The sequence below is a fragment of the Oryx dammah genome, unplaced genomic scaffold, assembly GCF_014754425.2.
Source record: "Oryx dammah isolate SB20612 unplaced genomic scaffold, SCBI_Odam_1.1 HiC_scaffold_9, whole genome shotgun sequence".
Classification (NCBI taxonomy): domain Eukaryota; kingdom Metazoa; phylum Chordata; class Mammalia; order Artiodactyla; family Bovidae; genus Oryx; species Oryx dammah.
The window spans coordinates 36,196,812-36,218,780 of record NW_024070193.1 but is presented as its reverse complement, the minus strand read 5'-3'; the positions used below and the strand labels follow the sequence as shown (position 1 = coordinate 36,218,780).

Below are 21,969 nucleotides of genomic sequence, written 5' to 3'. Positions count from 1 at the left end.
GATCATCAAAAAAGCAACAGAGTTTCAGAAAAACATCTATTTCTGCTTTAACGACTATGCCAAAGCCTTTGACTGTGTGGATCACAATAAACTGTGGAAAATTCTGAGAGAGATGGGAATACCAGACCACCTGACCTGCCTCTTGAGAAATCTGTATGCAGGTCAGGAAGCAACAGTTAGAACTGAACATGGAACAACAGACTGGTTCCAATAGGAAAAGGAGTACGTCAAGGCTGTATATTGTCACCCTGCTTATTTAACTTATATGCAGAGTACATCATGAGAAATGCTGGGCTGGAGGAAGCACAAGCTGGAATCAAGATTGCCGGGAGAAATATCAATAACTTCAGATATGCAGATGACACCACCCTTATGACAGAAAGTGAAGAAGAACTAAAGAGCCTCTTGATGAAAGTGAAAGAGGAGAGTGAAAAAGTTGGCTTAAAGCTCAACATTCAGCAAACGAAGATCATGGCATCTGGTCCCATCACTTCATGGGAAATAGATGGGAAACGGTGGCTGACTTTATTTGGGGGGAGCTCCAAAATCACTGCAAATGGTGACTGCAACCTGAAATTAAAAGACGCTTACTCCTTGGAAGAAAAGTTATGACCAACAGAATATTAAAAAGCAGAGACATTACTTTGTCAACAAAGGTCTGTCTAGTCAAGGCTATGATTTTTCCAGTAGTCATGTATGGATGTGAGAGTTGGACTGTGAAGAAAGCTGAGCACCGAAGAATTGATGCTTTTGAACTGTGGTGTTGGAGAAGACTCTTGAGAGTCCCATGGACTGCAAGAAGATCCAACCAGTCCATCCTAAAGGAGATCAGTCCTGGGTGTTCATTGGAAGGACTGATGTTGAAGCTGAAACTCCAATACTTTGGCCACCTGATACAAAGAGCTGACTCATTTGAAAAGACCCTGATGCTGGGAAAGATTGAGGGCAGGAGGAGAAGGGGACAACAGAGGTTGAGATGGTTGGATGGCATCACCAACTCAATGGACATGGGTTTCGGAAGACTCCGGGAGTCGATGATGGACAGGGAGGCCTGGCATGCTGCAGTTCATGGGGTCACAAAGAGTCAGACATGACTGGGCGACTGATCTGAACTGAACTGAGAAAGTTCAGATCCCATCTTAAGAAACTCTTCTCAGTCAAAAATTTTCAGCCTGAGTTACTTACAGGAAACACATGGGGTAAATTTTTTGACATTATTTCTCTCTTAGCACCCACCTCACATAAATTAGAAAAGAATCTCTATATGCTGTGGGGGGGTGGGTGTCATTGTTATTTTTTAACATCCCCAGCCAATTCCAATGTTCCGACTTGAAAGCCCTATTTAAACCAAGTTAAAATTAATGAGAAATTAAGGGTGGCACTCTATGGCTATTCAAAAAGAGGTTCAACAAAACAAAAGGAACATTTTTAAAGCATCAAAATGCCTATAATGAGATGTAAAAATGGCAACTGAAATTATGAATGTGGGTTTTTTTTTTAAGATATAATTAAACAGAAGGTGAAAAAGCTGGCTTTATTCTACCCATCAGTTCAGTTCAGTTCAGTCGCTCAGTCGTGTCTGACTCTTTGCAACTGCATGAATCACAGCACACCAGGCCTCCCTGTCCATCACCAACTCCCAGAATTCAGACTCACATCCATTGAGTCAGTGATGCCATCTAGCCATCTCATCCTCTGTCGTCCCCTTCTTCTCCTGCCCCCAATCCCTCCCAGCATCAGAGTCTTCTCCAATGACTCAATTCTTCGCATGAGGTGGCCAAAGTACTGGAGTTTCAGCTTTAGCATCATTTGTTCCAAAGAATTCCCAGGGCTGATCTCCTTCAGAATGGACTGGTTGGATCTCCTTGCAACTCTTGGGCTCTCAAGAGTCTTCTCCAACACCACAGTTCAAAAGCATCAATTCTTCGGCACTCAGCCTTCTTCACAGTTCAACTCTCACATCCATACACGACCACTGGAAAAACCATAGCCTTGACTAGATGGACCTTAGTCGGCAAAGTAATGTCTCTGCTTTTGAATATGCTATCTAGGTTGGTCATAACTTTTCTTCCAGGGAGTAAGCGTCTTTTAATTTCATGGCTACAATCACCATTTGCAGTGATTTTGGAGCCCAGAAAAATAAAGTCTGACACTGTTTCCCCATCTATTTCCCATGAAGTGATGGGACCGGATGCCATGATCTTCATTTCCTGAATGTTGAGCTTTAAGCCAACTTTTTCACTCTCCTCTTTCACTTTCATCAAGAGGCTTTTTAGTTCCTCTTCACTTTCTGCCATAAGGGTGGTGTCATCCGCGTATCTGAGGTTATTGATATTTCTGTCCATAAGTCCACCCAAAGTGGGTACTCCACTGACTCAATGAGTACAAAGGCTCATTCAAGACTGACTATGTGAAAGTTACAGAAATGTAAATGAGTCTGGTGCCAACTGAAATGGCAGTGGGATGAGGAGGGGTAAGTCTCCATACCCACAAGCATTTCTCAGTCTATCAGCTAGGTGTCCCACAATTCAATTCAATCTTGAGACTACTGTACACAGAGATAGTATTAACTTACCAAGGTTAAGAAGTCTGTCAAACAAGACTGCCTCCTTCCCCATCTCAGATGCCAGTCACAAACTCAGGTTGTTACGGGGGCATCTGACTAACAGGCTACAAATGCGAGGTTTCAAGACTCCCTCCAACTCAGGATGCCAATTTCAAGACTAGGTTGTTACCTATACGAAAATTTGTCAGAAGAATAAACTAGAATATCCCACAACTCCCTGCTCAGGTTTAATTATTCTACTAGAATTCAGAGAAACAGTTTAGATACCAAGATTATAACGCATGAGTTATCAGATGCTCAAGATGCATAGATAAAAGAATGGGGAAAGGACACGGAGCTTCCATGTCCTCCAGGCATACCACTTTTCCAACACCTCAAGGTTTCCATAACCCAGAAGCTCTCCAAACCCTCCAAACAGAAAGTTGGGGTTTGATGGAGGCTTCATTACATAATCATGATTGATTAAAGCACTGGGCCAATGGCAATAGACTAAACCTCCAGCACCTTCCCCAGAAGTCCAGGGGTGGGACTGAGAGCTCCAACCTTCTAATCACCTGGTTGGTTCTCCTGGCAACCCGTTCTCATCCTTAGCTAGGATCCAAAATTAACCTCATGAACCTAATAAGAAACACCTGGTCATGCTCAGTACTTAGGAAATTCCAAGGGTTTGGCAGAGTTGTGAGTCAGGAACTATGGATGAAGACCAAATATATATGAGAAGTGAGAAATACATATTTGATCAACTGAATGACTGAATATATAATTTGCTTATAAATCATACTATCTTAAATATGCTTCAATATTTTTAACTAACAACCAAGAAAAAAATGATTTTTAAATTCAATACAAAGAATAACTAAACCATTCTTTTAAACTCCACATGAATGATAGTTTTTACAAGACAAAATTGTTATGAAATAAATTTTGGAATGCTTTTAATATAGGAATTAAGAATGAGAATTGATTGTAATCCATCTGAGAGAACATACACATAGACAACTATGTGTATGGCATTAATGAAAAAGATAAAAATCTATATAGAATGTAGATTGACATAAAATTACACATGAATATGAGTGCATAATATCCTCAGAGCCCACACAAAAAGAAAAAAAAGAAGCAACATTTACTAACTCAAGACTCCTCTGAAAACCCAATATCATGGAAATTGTTTTATTGCCTAAAATATGACTAATAATAAATATTAGTTATTATCATTCATCAATTCATTCTTATTTGCTTTTCTACTGTATTTGCTTTGGGGTAAAAAATAGTTAATGATAAAAACCCTGGGCTTCCAATGAATTTTTGAGATGGTGAAGGAAGTGGGGAGGTTCAAATAGACAATTAAAAATGATAAACCAGTGAGACCAAAGAAGGGGCAATTAAAAGAGAAAGATGATGAGTCTCATCACATAGAAGAAGGAAACAAAGTTGAAGCCCTAAATAGATTAGTAAAATTTATTCAATAGGGATGGGGAAAGCATAAGAGGGCTAACATGTTCATACCTGAGTGAGCCAGGACCTGGGGTCCAAACTATGATCAACTGCATTCATCATATCACATGTACCGCCTCAAAGTTTGTCTGCTTCCCCCATTATTGGACCCTTTGCCATTTTGTTCCACCTCAGCCTGTATGGCTGCTGTCCAAATTCATGAGAGCCCACAAGATTCTGCCTCCTGACAGCCAACTGACACACACCCTAAAATCTCTGCCACCCCTGATAATTTCAGATTCATAGGAATCACCACAGCAAATGTGGAATCTGGCTTCCTAAGCAGCTCCAAACATCAAAATTCTAGCCATGCATTGCTCTGGCTGATCTTTCCATCACAAGATAGCAAGTGTCTCCCGGGTAAATCCCAGTAAGGTGCACATCCTCAGCCCAGGCAGTGCATACAAACATGGACTGGTAGGCAGACCTGGTGTCACCATATGTAAGACTTAGCGGCTTATTTATAAAAGAGGAATAACACCCCCTTGTGGCAGAGACTAGCTCCTTGTTTAGCAAGGTTATTTCCTTTCCCTCCTGCACCCATGGCTGGATTACATTTCCCAGACTCCCCTGCAATTAGGTGTAACCACGTGACTGAATTCTCACCAATGGCACGTGGATAAAAGACAAATACCTTTTCTATGTAACACCATTCTTGCTATCCTCACCTTATTTCTCCCTTCTTGTGTCAGATGGAACACAGAATCCAGCAAAGGTTTCAGAAACTCTGTGAAAGGACAGACCACAGTTGGAAGGACACATGTATATTAAATGCTTAGGTGAAATAAAAACATCTATTCTGTGGTGCTTGTGGCTTACAGCACGAGGTAACCCAACTATGTGCTCCTCTACTAGGGCAGTTATACATATTATATGCAGGGAATTTTTTGGTGGCCCAATGGTTAAGAATCTGACCTTCAATGCAGAGGACAAGGAGCGAGGGAAAATACTATAAGGGAACTAAGATACCACTTGCTGTGGGGCATCTAAGCCCTTGCACCATAACTACTGTCAGTGAAAGGTCCTGTATGATGCAATTAAGACCCATTGCATCCAAATGATACATTAACTTAATAAAACATTACATGCAAAATTCAACTGAAAATTCTTATCACAGCATTCAGAAACAATGCATATTAAACTCCTGCTAACTATAACTTTTTATCACCTTTCTGATCAGTTGACACATCTGTATATTTTTTTCACTTTAGTCAATGTCAAATTGCAGACACCGTAAGTGACCAACACACATATTTAAAACAAAATAGACTCTAAAAGTCATTCTTAATATTACTAACAAATCCAAATACCATCCAAGAAGAAACAAGTACGGCTTTTTCCTTCTTTCAGTAAAAATTCAATGCTTAAAAATGTTATTTCACGGTAAAGGAGAACTCACATTCATTATTTAGAGCACACTGGCACGAACGTATATTGATTTCTAGGTTTTATAATGAAATCTGCTTGATGTGGTTTTCTTCACAAATGAAATGAACATTGACCTGCCTGATTGCATATTGACAATAAAATCATCCTTAGATACAGAAGCCTTTGTAGATACTGTCAAGGAAAGTTAGACATGATGAACAGGCTCTTTTATAGGTTGACAATATTAGTGTTGATCCTAACTTTGATCTTTCCGTATGGTTTAGAAAGAGCAGGCAGAAAGCGATTACTTCTCTTCTTCCTCACTTTACTTCAAAATAATTGTTTCAAGAACTTACTTGAGAAGAAGGAGGGGAGAGGGCCCATGGAAGGAAAAAGCACATTCTAAGAGTTTACATCTACCAAACAAATACAGGTGAAACATTCTCACTTGTCAGTAAACATAACTGCCTCCGAAAAAAAAAAAAAAAAAAGACCAGAAGAGCTAAAACACTTGGGCAAAGTATCAAAATGTATTCAACTATTTTGCATTTCCTCAAAATGAGAATTTCATCTCTCACAATTGCTGATTAAGTGCTTCTGTGGTTATCTGCATAGGATACACCATCTTATTAACTCAGTACACAAGTTTATTTAAAAATCTTGCACAACTACAAAGGGAGAAACATCCAGTTTTCTGATAACTGTATACATGTCACTTGCTGAGACAAATATTACTTCCGTTGGATTCTGTGTTCCTAGCTTTACTGTTTGACTTTCAGAGGGAAAGAACTGTTAAAATTGCACAAGCACAATCTTCATTCATTCAGCTCAGTCACTCAGTTGTGTCCGACTCATTGCGACTCCATGAAACGCAGCACGCCAGACCTTCCTGTCTATCACCAACTCCCAGAGTTTACCCAAAGTCATGTCCATTAAGTATGACATCAAACCATCTCATCCTCTGTCTTCCCCTTCTCCTCTGGCCCTCAATCTTTCCTAACACCAGGGTCTTTTCAAATGAGTCAGCTCTTCGTATCAGGTGGCCAAAATATTGGAGTTTCAACTTCAACATCAATCCTTCCAATGAACACCCAGGACTAATCTCCTTTAGGATGGACTGGTTGGATCTCCTTGCAGTCCAAGGGACTCTCAAGAGTCTTCTCCAACACCACAGTTCAAAAGCATCAATTCTTCGGCGCTCAGCTTTCTTTATAGTCCAACTCTCTCATCCATACATGACTACTGGATAAAACATAGCCTTGACTAGATGGACTTTTGTTGACAAAGTAATGTCTCTGCTTTTTAATACGCTGTCTAGGTTGGTCATAACTTTTCTTCCAAGGAGTAAGTGTCTTTTAATTTCATGGCTGCAATCACCATCTGCAGTGATTTGGGAGCTCCCCCAAAATAAAGCCAGCCACTGTTTCCACTGTTTCCCCATCTAATTGCTTCATTCATTACTGGACAGCTAATAAGTGCCTGATATGCATTCAGTTCAGTTCAGTTCAGTCTCTCAGTTTTGTCTGACTCTTTTTGACCCCTTGGACTACAGCACACCAGGCCTCCCTGTTCATCATCAACTCCCAGAATCTTGCCAAACTCAGGTCCGTTGAGTCAGTGATGCCATCCAACCATTTCATCCTCTTTCGTCCCCTTCTCCTCCTGCCCTCAATCTTTCCCAGCATCAGGGTATTTTCAAATGCGTCAGGTCTTCACATCAGGTATCCAAAGTATTGGAGTTTCAGCTTCAACGTCAGTCCTTCCAATGAACACCCAGGACTGATCTCCTTTAGGATGGACTAGTTGGGTCTCCTTGCAGTCAAAGGGACTCTCCAGAGTCTTCTCCAACACCACTGTTCAAAAGCATCAATTCTTCAGTGCTCATTTTTCTCTACAGTCCAACTCTCACATCCATATATGACTACTGGGAAAAACCAGAGCCTTGACTAGACGGACATTTTTTGGCAAAGTAATGTTTTTACTTTTTAATATGCTGTCTAGGCTGGTCATAACTTTCCTTCCAAGGAGTAAGTGTCTTTTAATTTCATGGCTGCAGTCACCATCTGCAGTGATTTTGGAGCCCCAAAATATAAAGTCAGTCACTGTTTCCCCATCTATTTGCCTGATATGCATTAGGCTCTTTAAAAAATAAAAAAGATATGATCCCTGCTCTTTGAGAACTTGTAATTAAGTAAGAACTTGACTGAGTTGTATCTGAGGCCCAAACTGGCTTCAGGAATATACCAGTTACTACAGATCAAGTCTCAAGTACGTGGTGGAAGTTTCAGTTGGAGAAAAACTATGTGGTTCTTAAAATGTTCAAATAAGAGTAAAATTAAGTTGGTGCATCCCACTTAAATCAATGATCACATTTTTAATTTTCAGAGTATTTCATAATCAGAAGAAAAGTTAAATAGTGATATTTAATAATTTTAAATATTTTACTATTTAAATATTACTAAATAATACACTGGATATGACAGAAAATCATTTAAATAATAAAAAGTATAGTAATAAGGCTAAAAAGTTTTTTGAAAGTCAACAGTTCATAGGAAAAGGCAATTCTAAAATCATGTTAAAGATAATTCATTTTTATATGTATTTTCTTCATCTTTTTTAATAATAATAACTCATGATTTGAAAAAAGTGACTATTGTACAGAAATCCTAAGTATATCGCACTCTACATCCATCTATAAACACTTAAACAGAATAATATCTTTAGTGAGTTTCAAAGTAAACATATATTATATAATTCTAAATTGATAGTTATGAGATTTTGATGTTATTCAGACCTGAAATGCTGTCCTGGACTTCCCTAGACATCCAGTCGTTATGATGCTGTGGTCCCACTGTGCAGGGCGAGTATTCAATCCCTGGCTGGAACTGGGATCTTGCATGCCACGTGACATGACCAGACATTTCTAAAAAAATTACAGCTCCAGAAATGCTGTCCTTACTCAGCTTTCTCAATCATCCACTCAGCAAATTGCTATTTCAAACCCCAAGTGTTACTTTAAGAATTGACAGGGTTGCTATTTCTCTGGCCACATCAAATTTATCCAAAGTGGTATCTCACCTCCTCCAAGGATTCTAAAACAAGATTAGTACAAGAACATTTTTTTAATGTGCCCTAAGTCTAAATGGACAAGATCTCCTATGGCCCAAGTGATAAAGGATCTGCCTACAATGCAGGAGACATGAGTTCAACCCCTGGGTCAGGAGATCCCCTGGAGAAAGAAATTGCAACCCACTCCAGTATCCTTGCTTGGAAAATCCCATGAATAGAGGAGCCTCGTGAACTACAGTTCATAGGGTTGTAAAGAGTCAGACATGACTTAAGACTTTGTGGATCAAAACAAACTGGAAAATTCTTAGAAAGATGGAAATACCAGACCACCTTACCTGTCTCCTGAGAAACTTGTATGCAAATCAAGAAGCAACAGTTAGAACCAGACATGGAACAATGGACTGGTTCAAAATTGCAAAAGGAATATGTCAAGGCTGTATATTATCACAATGCTGATTGAATTTCTGTGCAGAGTACATCATGCACAATGCTGAGGTACCAGAATCACAAGAATCAAGACTGCTGGGAGAAATATCAACAACCTCAGATATGCAGGTGATTTACTTTAATGGCAGAAAGTGAACAGGAACTAAAGAGCCTCTTGACAAGGGTGAAAGAGGATAGTGAAGAGGTTGGCTTAAAATTCAACATGAAAAAAATGAAGATCATGGCATCCGGTCCCATTACTTCATGGAAAACAGATGGGGCAAAAGTAGAAAGAGTGGCAGATTTTATTTTCTTGGGCTCTAAAAATAACTGAACAAGACCCAGTTTCCCCTCAGTCAGGCTCCCCCATCAGGAAGCTTCCATAAGCCTCTTATCCTTATCCATCAGGGGGCAGACAAAATGAAAACCGCTATCACAGAAAACCAATCAAGCTGATCACATGGACCACAGCCTTGTCTAAGTCAATGAAACAGTGAGCCATACCGTGTAGGGCCACCCAAGACAGACAGGTCATGGTGGAGAGTTCTGACAAAACGTGGTCCACTGGAGAAGGGAATGGCAAACCACTTCAGTATTCTTGCGTTCTGAACCCCATGAACAGTATGAAAAGGCAAAAAGATAGGAAACTGAAAGATGAACTCCCCAAGTCCCCAAGCATATTGGTAGGTGCCCAATATGCTATCAAAGAACAGTGGAGAAATAACTCGAGAAAGAATAAAGAGTTGGAGCCAAAGCAAAAATAACACCCAGTTGTGGATGTGACTGGTGATGGAAGTAAAATGTCTGATGCTGTAAAGAGAAATATCAGAAAAATAAAAAAAAATAAAAAAGATCCTTTTGTAGTTCATAAGCATGATGATTGGGTGTTCACGCTGCTGCGTGACATGTGCCTCCCCGCAAACCTTGTTACGACACCGGCACATTACCCGTCTGACGTAAAAAAAGAAAAAAAAAAAAAAGAGCAATATCACATAGAAACCTGGAATGTAAGGTCCATGAATCAAGGTAAATTGGAAAGGGTCAATCAGGAGATGGCAAGAGTGAACATCAGCATTTTAGGAATCAGCAAACTAAAATTGACTGGGATGGGTGAATTTAACTCAGATGACCATTATATCTACTACTGTGGGCAAGAATCCCTTAGAAGAAATGGAATAGCCCTCATAGTCAACAAAAGAGTCTGAAATACAGTACTTGAGCACAGTCTCAAAAATGACAGAATGATCTCTGTTTGTTTCCAAGGCAAACCATTCAATATCACAGTAATCAATGTCTATGCCCCAACCAGTAATGCCGAAGAAGCTGAAGTTGAACAGTTCTATGAAGACCTACAAGACCTTCTAGAACTAACGCCCAAAAAAGATGTCCTCTTCGTCATAGGGTACTGGAATGCAAAAGTAGGAAATCAAGAGGGACCTGGAATAACAGAAAAATTTGGCCTTGGAGTACAGAATGAAGCAGGGCAAAGGCTAACAGAGTTCTGCCAAGAGAATGCACTGGTCATTGCAAACACCTTCCAACAACACAAGAGAAGACTCTACACATGGACATCACCAGATGGTCAATACTGAAATCAGATTGATTATATTATTTGCAGCTGAAGATGGAGAAACTCTATACAGTCAGTAAAAACAAGACTGGGAGCTGACTATGTCTCAGATCATGAACTCTTTATTGCAAAATTCAGACTTAAATTGAAGAAAGTAGGGAAAACCACTAGACCATTCGCATATGACCTAAATAAAATCCCTTAGGATTATACAGTGGAAGTGACAAACAGATTCAAGGGATTCGATATGATAGACAGAGTGCCTGAAGAACTATGAATGGAAGTTGGTGACATTGTACAGGAGGTGGTGACCAAGTCCACGTACAAGAAAAAGAAATGCAAAAAAAGCAAAATGGTTGTCTGAAGAGCCCTTACAAATAGCTGTGAAAAGAAAAGCCAAAGGCAAAGGAGAAAAGGAAAGATATATCCATTTGAGTGCAGAGTTCCAAAAAAATAGCAAGGAAAGATAAGAAAGCCTTCCTCAATAATCAATGCAAAGAAATAAGAGAAAATAGAATGGGAAAGACTAGAGATTTCTTCAAGAAAATTAGAGATGCCAAGGGAACATTTCATGCAAAGATGGGCACAATAAAGGACAGAAATAGTATGGATCTAACAGAAGCAGAAGATATTAAGAAGAGGTAGCAAGAATATACAGAAGAACTATACAAAAAGGATCTTCATGACCCAGATAACCACAATGGTGTGATCACTCACCTAGAACCAGACATCCTGGAATACAAAGTCAAGTGGGCCTTAGGAAGCATCACTACAAACAAAGCTAGCGATGGTGATGGAATTCCAGTTGAGCTGTTTCAAATTCTAAAAGAGGATGCTGTGAAAGTGTTGCACTCAATATGCCAGCAAATTTAGAAACCTCAGCAGTGGCCACAGGACTGGAAAAGGTCAGTTTTCATTCCAATTTCAAAGAAGGGCAATGCCAAAGAATGTAGAAATTACCAAACAATTGCACTCATCTCACACGCTAGCAAAGTAATGCTCAAAATTCTCCAAGCCAGGCTTCAACAATACACGAATCGTGAATATCCAGAGGTTCAAGCTGGATTTAGAAAAAGCAGAGGAACCAGAGATCAAATAGCCAACATCCATTTTATTATTGAAAAAGCAAGAGAGTTCCAGAAAAACATCTGTTTCTGCTTTATTGACTATGCCAAAGCCTTTGACTGTATGGATCACAAAAAACTGTGGAAAATTCTTCAAGAGATGGGATTACCAGAACACCTTACCTTCCTCCTGCTTTCTGAGAAATCTGTATGCAAGTCATGAAGTAATAGTTAGAACTGGACATGGAACAACAGACTGGTTCCAAATTGGTAAAGGAGTATGTGAAGGCTATATATTGTCATCCTGCTTATTTAACTTATATACAGAGTACATCATGCTAAATGCTGGGCTGGAGGAAGCACAAGCTGGAATCACAACTTCCAGGAGAAATATCAATAACCTCAGATATGCAGATGACACCACCCTTCTGGCAAAAATTGAAGAACTAAAGAGCCTCTTTATGAAAGTGAAAGAGGAAAGTGAAAAAGTTCACTTAAACCTCATCATTTAGAAAACTAAGATCATGGCATCTGGTGTCAGCACTTCATGGCAAATAGATGGGAAAAAATGGAAACAGTGACAGAGTTTATTTTCCTGGTATTCAAAGCCACTGCAGATGGTGATTGCAGCCATGTATTTAAAAGATGTTTGCTCCTTGGAAGAAAAGTTGTGACCAACCTAGACAGCATATTAAAAAGCAGAAACATTACTTTGTCAACAAACGTCCATTTAGTCAAACCTATGGTTTTTCCAGTAGTCATGAATGGATGTGAGAGTTGGACTATGAAGAAAGTGAGCACAGAAGAATTGATGCTTTTGAACTGTGGTGTTGGAGAAGACTCTTGAGAGTCCCATGGACTGCAAGATCAAACCAGTCCATCCTAAAGGAAATCAGTCCTGAATGTTCATTGGAAGGACTGATGCTGAAGCTGAAACTCCCATACTTTGGCCACCTGATGCAAAGAACTGACTCATTGGAAAAAACCCTGATACTGGGAAAGACTGAAGGCGGGAGGAGAAGAGGATCACAGAGGATGAGATGGTTGGATGGCATCACCAACTCGATGGACATTAGTTTGAGTAATCTCCGGGAGTTGGTGATGGACAATGAAGCCTGGTGTGCTGCAGTTGATGAGGTTGTGAAGAGTCGAACACGACCGGGTGACTGAACTGAATTGAAAATCACTGTGGATGATGATTACAGTCAGGAAATTAAAAGACACTCACTCCTTAGAAGACAAGCTATGGCAAAGCTAGACAGCATATTAAGAAGCATAGACATCACTTGGCCTACAAAAGCCCACAGAGTCAAAGTTATGGTCTTTCTAGTAGTTATGAACTGATGTGAGAGTTGGACCATAAAGAAGGGTGAGGCCAAAGATGTGATGCTTTCCAACTATGGTGCTATAAAGGACTCCTGATAGACCCTTGACAGGAGAGAGATCAAACCAGTCAATCCTAAAGGAAATCAACCCTTGAATAGTCATTGGAAGGACCAAAGCTGAAACTGAAGGTCCAGTCAATATTCTGGCCACCTGAAAAGCCAACTCGCTGGAAAACACCTTGATGATGGGAAAGACTGAGGGCAGGAGGAGAAGGATTGTATCACCAACTCAATGCACATGACTTTGAGCAAACCCTGGGAAATAGTGAAGGACAGGGAAGCCTGGCATGCTGCAGTCCATAGAGTCACAAAGAGTCAGACATGACTTAGTCAATGAACAGGAACTAGTCTAACTGGAGAGAAAAAGTTTAAAAAATAAGTGTTCTTTGTTAATATAACATTATTTGTTTAAAAACCAGGTTTATTAACTTTGAAACATGTATATAGTTTTATTTTTTATTTTTTTCACTGCACACATTTTTTTATTTATTTTATTTTATTTTTTTTATTTTACTTTACAATTCTGTATTGGTTTTGCCATACATTGACATGAATCCACCACGGGTGTACATGCGTTCCCAAACATGAACCCCCCTCCCACCCCCCTCCCCACAACATCTCTCTGGGTCATCCCCGCGCACCAGCCCCAAGCGTGCCATATCCTGCATCGGACATAGACTGGCAATTCGATTCTTACATGATATCATACATGTTTCAATGCCATTCTCCCAAATCATCTCACCCTCTTCCTCTCCCACTGAGTCCAAAAGTCCACTATACACATCTGTGTCTTTTTTGCTGTCCTGCATACAGGGTTATCATTGCCATCTTTCTAAATTCCATATATATGTGTTAGTATACTGTATTGGTGTTTTTCTTTCTGGCCTACTTCACTCTGTATAATCGGCTCCAGTTTCATCCATCTCATCAGAACTGATTCAAATGTATTCTTTTTAATGGCTGAGTAATACTCCATTGTGTATATGTACCAGCGCTTTCTTATCCATTCATCTGCTGATGGACATCTAGGTTGTTTCCATGTCCTGGCTATTATAAACAGTGCTGCGATGAACACTGGGGTACATGTGTCTCTTTCAATTCTGGTTTCCTCTGTGTGTATGCCCAGCAGTGGGATTGCTGGGTCATAAGGCAGTTCTATTTGCAATTTTTTAAGGAATCTCCACACTGTTCTCCATAGTGGCTGTACTAGTTTGCATTCCCACCAACAGTGTAGGAGGGTTCCCTTCTCTCCACACCCTCTCCAGCATTTATTGCTTGCAGATTTTTGGATCGTAGACATTCTGAGTAGTGTGAAGTGGTACCTCATTGTGGTTTTGATTTGCATTTCTCTAATAATGAGTGATGTTGAGCATCTTTTCATGTGTTTGTAAACCCACAGCAAACATTATCCTCAATGGTGAAAAATTGAAAGCATTTCCCCTAAAGTCAGGAACAAGACAAAGGTGCCCACTTTCACCACTACTATTCAACATAGTTCTGTAAGTTTTAGCCACAGCAATCAGAGCAGAAAAAGAAATAAAAGGAATCCAAATTGGAAAAGAAGAAGTAAATTCTCACTGTTTGCAGATGACATGATCCTCTACATAGAAAACCCTAAAGACTCTACCAGAAAATTACTAGAGCTAATTAATGAATATAGTAAAGTTGCAGGATATAAAATCAACACACAGAAATCCCTTGCATTCCTATGCACTAATAATGAGAAAGTAGAAAAAGAAATTAAGGAAACAATTCCATTCACCATTGCAACAAAAAGAATAAAATACTTAGGAATATATCTACCTAAAGAAACTAAAGACCTATATATAGAAAACTATAAAACACTGATGAAAGAAATCAAAGAGGACACTAATAGATGGAGAAATATACCATGTTCATGGATTGGAAGAATCAATATAGTGAAAATGAGTATACTACCCAAAGCAATTTACAAATTCAATGTAATCCCTATCAAGCTTCCAGCGATATTTTTCTCAAAACTAGAACAAATAATTTCAAGATTTGTATGGAAATACAAAAAACCTTGAATAGACAAAGCAATCTTGAGAAAGAAGAATGGAACTGGAGGAATCAACTTGCCTGACTTCAGGCTCTACTACAAAGCCACAGTCATCAAGACAGTATGGTATTGGCACAAAGACAGAAATATAGATCAATGGAACAAAATAGAAAGCCCAGAGATAAATCCACACACATATGGACACCTTATCTTTGACAAAGGAGGCAAGAATATACAATGGAGTAAAGACAATCTCTTTAACAAGTGGTGCTGGGAAAACTGGTCAACCACTTGTAAAAGAATGAAACTAGATCACTTTCTAACACCGCACACAAAGATAAACTCAAAATGGATTAAAGATCTAAATGTAAGACCAGAAACTATAAAACTCCTAAAGGAGAACATAGGCAAAACACTCTCCGACATAAACCACAGCAGGATCCTCTATGATCCACCTCCCAGAATTCTGGAAATAAAAGCAAAAATAAACAAATGGGACCTAATTAAAATTAAAAGCTTCTGCACAACAAAGGAAAATATAAGCAAAGTGAAAAGACAACCTTCCGAATGGGAGAAAATCATAGCAAATGAAGCAACTGACAAACAACTAATCTCAAAAATATACAAGCAACTCCTGCAGCTCAATTCCAGAAAAATAAACGACACAATCAAAAAATGGGCCAAAGAACTGAATGAAACATGTATATAGTTTTAAAAGCCACCCAGAAACTTTACTTCATTTACCCAATAAAACAGCAAGCAGAAAAACAGAAAAGTGCAAAACTTCAGGAAGAATCTGTGAACAAATTCTATAATTGCCAAAGAAATAGTTTTATTTCCTATTTTTAGGATCAAAAGAAAGACTCATATACTATTTCTGTGTAGCTGTATTAAATATAACTTTATTTAATGTGTATAGTAACATCAAAGGCATTAATCCATTGTTAAGATTTTAAGGCACTGTAACTGTGTGAATAATTAAAAGAGATGTATGCATTTTTTGCTGAGTAATGAATACATCAAGAAATATGAATTTTACTGAACCTATTCATTAAGTTCTGTACATCAACGATCTTAAAAGTTAACCACTTGTCTGCATTTCTAAGTATTCACAAGTACTCCTCATGGATTAAACCAATGAATGAATACAAAATACAAATTATAAAATTTAATTTTCTATGAAATTTAATAATTTAGAAACTACAATTCTTACATTTATAAGGCTGAACCTTTGAATATATAGATTTAAAATTTACAGATACCATTCATATGCATAAGTTTATGACACCTTTGCAAGAGAAAAAAGAAAAGAAACTTGAAGAAAGCCTGTTTTGTATATTAACTACATATCCTGGTCCACATTCTAATCCTGCCCTTACTGGTTAAACAACTCTAGGTTTGTAATTTAAACATATATGTTAGTTTTCTTATCTTTGTAAAGAGGTTTTGCCCAGTATTTTAAAGGAGTATAATTGATCTGAGCTGGACAACTGTAGAGTATTAACTGGGTCACATCTCCTTTGAGTAGAGCTTTCAAAGGGCTTGGAAGGTTAGGGAACCTATAATGTTCTGACTTTTTCTCTTTTCTTTCTCTCAATATGACTGTCTGGGATAATGAGCTGACTCAACACAATCCCCCTACCTCCATGCATGGTAGATAATACATGCACAAGAACAAATCTGAGCATGGACTTCCCTGGTGGCCCACTGGTTAAGACTCTGTCTTTCCAATGAAGGGGGTGTGGGTTCAATCCCTGGCTGGGGAAGTAAAAACCCTCATACACAATTTCTTTATGCATTCATGTCTTGGCTATTGTAGAAAAATGTTGAAATGAACATACAAATATAGATATCTATTCAAGATCCTGTTTTCATTACCCTTGGACATATACCCAGAGGTGAAATTGCTGGTTCACATGATAGCTACATTTTTTTCTTTTCTTTTTTGAAGAACTTCCATATTATTTTCCACAGAAACTGAACCACTTTACATTGCCATCGACAGTGTATTAGGGTTCCCTTTTCTCTACATTCTCACTAATATTTGTTATTTCTTGTCTTTTTGATAATAGCCATTCTAAGAGATGCCAGGGAACATCTCATTGTATCTTCAATTTGCATTTCCCTGATGATCAGTGATATTTAGTACATTTTTATGTGCTCATTGGTCCTTCATATGCCTTCCTCTAAAAAAGGTCTATTTAGTTCCCCTGACCATTTTTAACTGAGTTGTCTTTTACCTACTGAGTTTAATATCTTTATATACTTTTGACTCTTATTGAATATACGACTTGCAAATATTCTCTCCTATTCAATGCCTTGGCTTTTGGTGTCAAATCCGAAAAATCACTGGCAAGACCAATCTCAAGGAACTTACTGCTTATGTTTTCTTTCATGAGTTTTATGATCAAGTCTAATTAATTTTGAGTTGACTGTTCTGCGCATAATAGGGGATCCAGTTTCATTCTTCTACATGTGGCTGTCCTACAGCATTTAATGGAGAGATTATCCCTTCTCCACTGTATGTTCTTGGCTCTTTTGTTGTATTAATAAACTAATTGCCCATATATCCATGAGTTCATTTCTGGGCTTAGTTTGGTCCACTGATTTATGTATCTACTTTTATGCCAATACCATACTGTTTGTTTTGATTACTATAGGTTTAAAATATAGCTTGAAATAGGGAAGTGCAATATCTATTGCTTTATTCTTCTTAAGATTGCTTTGGCTATTGTCATTTGTCATTTTGCCATTCCATCTACAGTTTAGGAATTTTTTTCCTATTTCTGTGAAAAAAATGTTATTGGAATTTTGATAGGGATTGCATATACTCTGTAGATCACTTTGCATAGTATGGCTATTTTAACAATATATTAATTATTCCAACTCATGAACACAGGATATCTTTCTATTTATTTGTGTCTTCAATTTTTTTAAATCAATATCCTACAGTTCTCTTTCACAGATCTTTCATCTCCTGGGTAAATTTATTCCTAAGTATTTTACTCTTTTTAATTGAGTTGTAAATGCGATTTTTTAAAAAAATTTCCTTTCTGATAGTTTGTTATTAGTGTCTAGAAATGCAACTTATTTTTGTATATTGATTTATTTTTTGGCTGCATCACACAGCTTGAGGGATCTTAGTTCCTTGATCAGGGATTGAGCCTTGACTCCACACAGTGGAAGCACATAGTCTTAACCACTAGACAGCCAGGGAATTCCCTGGATATTGATTGCATATCTTGCAATTTTATTGAAATTGTTTATTAGTTCTAACAGTTTCATGGTGGAGCCTTAGCAATTTCTATATATAATATCATGTCTTCTGCAAATAGAAACAGTTTTACTTCTTCCTTTCTGATTTGTATGTCTTTTATTTCTTTTTCTTGCCTACCTGCTCTAGCTAGAGCTCCTAGTACTATATTGAAAGGAATGGTGAGTGTGGGTTTCCTTGTCTTGTTGCTGATCTCAGAAGAAAGCATTTAGCTTTTCACCACTGAGTATAATGTTAGCTGTGGCTTGTCATGTATGGTCTTTATTATGTTATATATATTTCCTCTCTACCCAGTTCATTTAATGTATGAGTGTGTGCATGTATTTTTTATATTGAATTGTGATTGTTATCCCAAAAGGTATGGTCATCCCCAGATTGAATAAGCAACTAATAAATCGGTAAATAAGCAGTTTTTCAGGTCAAAGGATTACATTTGAAGTCCAAGTGCCATCATCAGCCAACTATGTGACCTTAAGCAATTTATTTCGTTTCTTTGAATGTTACATTTTTATTGCCTGAAAATGGAAGGAAATGAATTTTCAATGATGAGTAAACACCAGCAGAATGGTGTAAAAGAATGTTATCTCCTTAGATTTTGGAAAAACCTGACCTCAGTGGGTTCTAACACCCCCACTCAGGTTTCATATTCATTTAGGTAGGGTTCTTACCCTCCATTAGGTTTCAAATCCACTTAACAAATTGACCCTTTCTTCTTTAACATCCTGGAATGTAAGTTGAAACTAAAGGTAAATGACTTGCACAAGGTCACAGAGGTAAGAAGTAATGATGATGAAATTAGAACACATACTTCTAACTCCCATTTCCAAAATTTTTCCAAGAAAAGTATGTGCAAGAATACATTAATCACAACTTTAAATAAGAACTAGGAGCCTCAACATCAAGCAACCTTAGAAAAATGCACTGTTTTTCTCCAAAAAGAAAACATCTTGGGACTGATATATATTCTTCAAAACAAAGAACTGCTTAATAGCTACTGAAGCTAGAGGAAGAAACCAAAGGTGCTCTTCGAAGGGAAAAAAAGTCATACCTCCCTCAAAAAGCAAAAGAAAAATGCCTGTACGATGAAGTCTCATTTTAACAAATGAGCCTAAGAGCTTAAGAGCTTTGTTCTTCTAGTTGAAGACACTGAAAGTAGCCTCCTCTATAATATTTAAACCACTTTAATATAATTTATATATAGCAGGATGTATAATAACTTGAGAGGACTGAAACAGGAAGATACTAAGAATTTGTCAAGTGAAGAAAATCATGTAAATTTTCAGTATCAGTAAACTATCACGAATGTTTCTCTCTACCTGATAGATTCTCTCATACAATATTTGGATGCAGAGATAAAAGTCTAGAGCTTTTAAGTGATAAAGACTAAATATGGGGGGATGGAATGTCCTTTTCTTGCCAGCAGTACATGTCAGCTGAAGGATTCTCAGGCTTTACATTCTGAGATCACTTCCTAACACTTAAATCTTGGGTATTTCTAAGCTGTCTGCTTGACCTGGCCATCATTCTGAGTAACCAGGCCTTCTGAAAAGGAATGAATCTCTTGACAACTGGTTATTTTTAGAAATGCTCTGACAAAAGTTTAAGTAGTCAATGGGTAGAGGAAGAAAGAACCTGGAGGTAATTAGCAACTTTGCTAATTAATTCTCTATATTTGAAGTTTTGCATTTTTAATTATCCTCTTGTTTATTTGAATTGTTGATTAAGTGATGCTCTGCCAGCTAATGTATGCATTCACCTAGCCATTGATTACTTCAAATGACTGCCTTGAATATTTATCACTAGTTAAATATTTTAAGCTTTTACCAACATTATCTTATACCCAATTAAGAACTCATTGAGGCAGGTTTTTTTTTTTTTTTTTAACCTTTCTTTCATTGTAGGGAGTGTTCTTAATCACAAGAATAGCTGCTTGTTTCCCTCAGTTTGAGGCATAATTTCTGGGAGGGAGCTGCCCTGTCCTGTGGGAGGTTACTAACAAGAGCTTGGTACACAGCAAAGCGTGGGGTGGATGCTCACTGCTGGAGAAGGAAGGCATGGAGAACATGCTGCTGCCTCTGGTCTCACTATCCAGCTTCTTTAATTCCCTTGACATTTCTCAGGGGGAAAGGTCTCACAATGCCCCCTCAGGTTTCATGTTCTCCCACCTACCATTTTCTTTTAAAAATAAAAGTATACTTTGCAACTCATTTTCAGTGAATTTTATAATCAGTCTTTCTGCAAAACAATTTAAAATGGTGGCTATTGTGGAGTCAGAATAAACCTGGAAGCAATTTTTTTTTTCATTTCTTTACTGCTACTCTACTGAAGGCTGCTGGGGACTACTACACAAAGTACCATATTCAAAAGGCACCACATTCATTCATTCAGAAGAGAAGAGATTGTTGTAATCACTTGACTGCAAGAATTTATTGTCTTTGCTTCAACAGATACTGTAAAATTGTGGCATCAATAAAACATCATAGAATTTAAAGCCTCCATCAGACTTTACAACATACTATTTAAGTAAATCCTCACAACCACCCTATGAGGTGGGTAAATGTCTATCAGTTTCTTAACCTTGGCATGATTGACATGTGAGGACAGAGGATTTCTTTGCAGAGGCAGCTGTCCTATGCATTGTAGGATGTACAGCTTGGCCCCTGGCCTCTACCAACTTGATGCTAGGAGAGTCAACTCCAGACACAGTTGTAACAATTAAAATTGTCTTCAGATAGTGCCAAATGTCTCCAGGATCTGGGGAGGAGGGAATGATAGCAAATCAACCCCAGCTAGAACCAGTGCTGCTGCTGCTGCTGCTGCTAAGTCTCTTCAGTCGTGTCCGACTCTGTGCAACCCCATAGACGGCAGCCCACCAGGCTCCACCGTCCCTGGGATTCTCCAGGCAAGAACACTGGAGTGGGTTGCCATTTCCTTCTCCAGTGCATGAAAGTGAAAAGTGAAAGTGAAGTCGCTCAGTCGTGTCAGACTCTCTGCGACCCCATGGACTGCAGCCTACCAGGCTCCTCTGTCCATGGGATTTTCCAGGCAAGAGGACTGGAGTGGGGTGCCATCGCCTTCTCTGTAGAACCAGTGACATATCTATAATCTGGATTTTTATGAAGGATCCATCACTAGAAATTCAAGTGACTTATCCATGTTTACAAAGACTTTGATTCCTCTCTTCACTTAACCTCCACAAACTATCAGTAAATATTTATTAAGATGATACAAAGTAATTTTGGTTTTGCATTGTTGAAATTTGCCATTTTATATTGGAAAATATTAAATAAATGTGATTATGTTATACATCACTTTAATGTAAGTTCTCACTTTATTGTTTTGCTAATGATTTATTACTTGCTATTTATTTTATATGTATTTTAAACTATGGAACTGATGTTAGACAAAAAGAAAATTTGAGCAATTTTCTTATTCAAATTCAAAATGGGTGATAAAGCAGCAGACAGCTTGCTACATCAACAACCCATTTGGCCCAGGAACTGCTAATGAATGTACAGTGCATTGGTGGTTCAAGAAGTTTTGCAAAGAAGATGAGAGTCTTGAAGTTGAGAAGCCCATAGTGGCTGGCCATCATAAGTTGATAATGACCAACTGAGAACCATCATCTAAGCCAATCCTCTTACAACTTCATGAGAACTTGAAGAACTCCATGTCAACCATTCTGCGGTCATTTGGCATTTGAAGCAAATTGGAAAGGTTACAAAGCTAA

The 21,969-nt window shown here is 38.2% G+C and overlaps 1 protein-coding gene and 1 non-coding gene across 2 annotated transcripts in view; one reads left to right on the top strand and one right to left on the bottom strand.

Annotated features, from left to right (window-relative positions):
* The window catches only part of CNTN4 (contactin 4), a 1,027,325-nt gene that overhangs the window by 900,889 nt on the left and 104,467 nt on the right, over positions 1 to 21,969 (bottom strand). The window lies entirely within an intron of this gene.
* On the top strand, positions 9,779 to 9,883 carry LOC120868523. The gene has a single exon (XR_005722263.1). It is a non-coding gene; the product is annotated as a small nucleolar RNA U13 (small nucleolar RNA).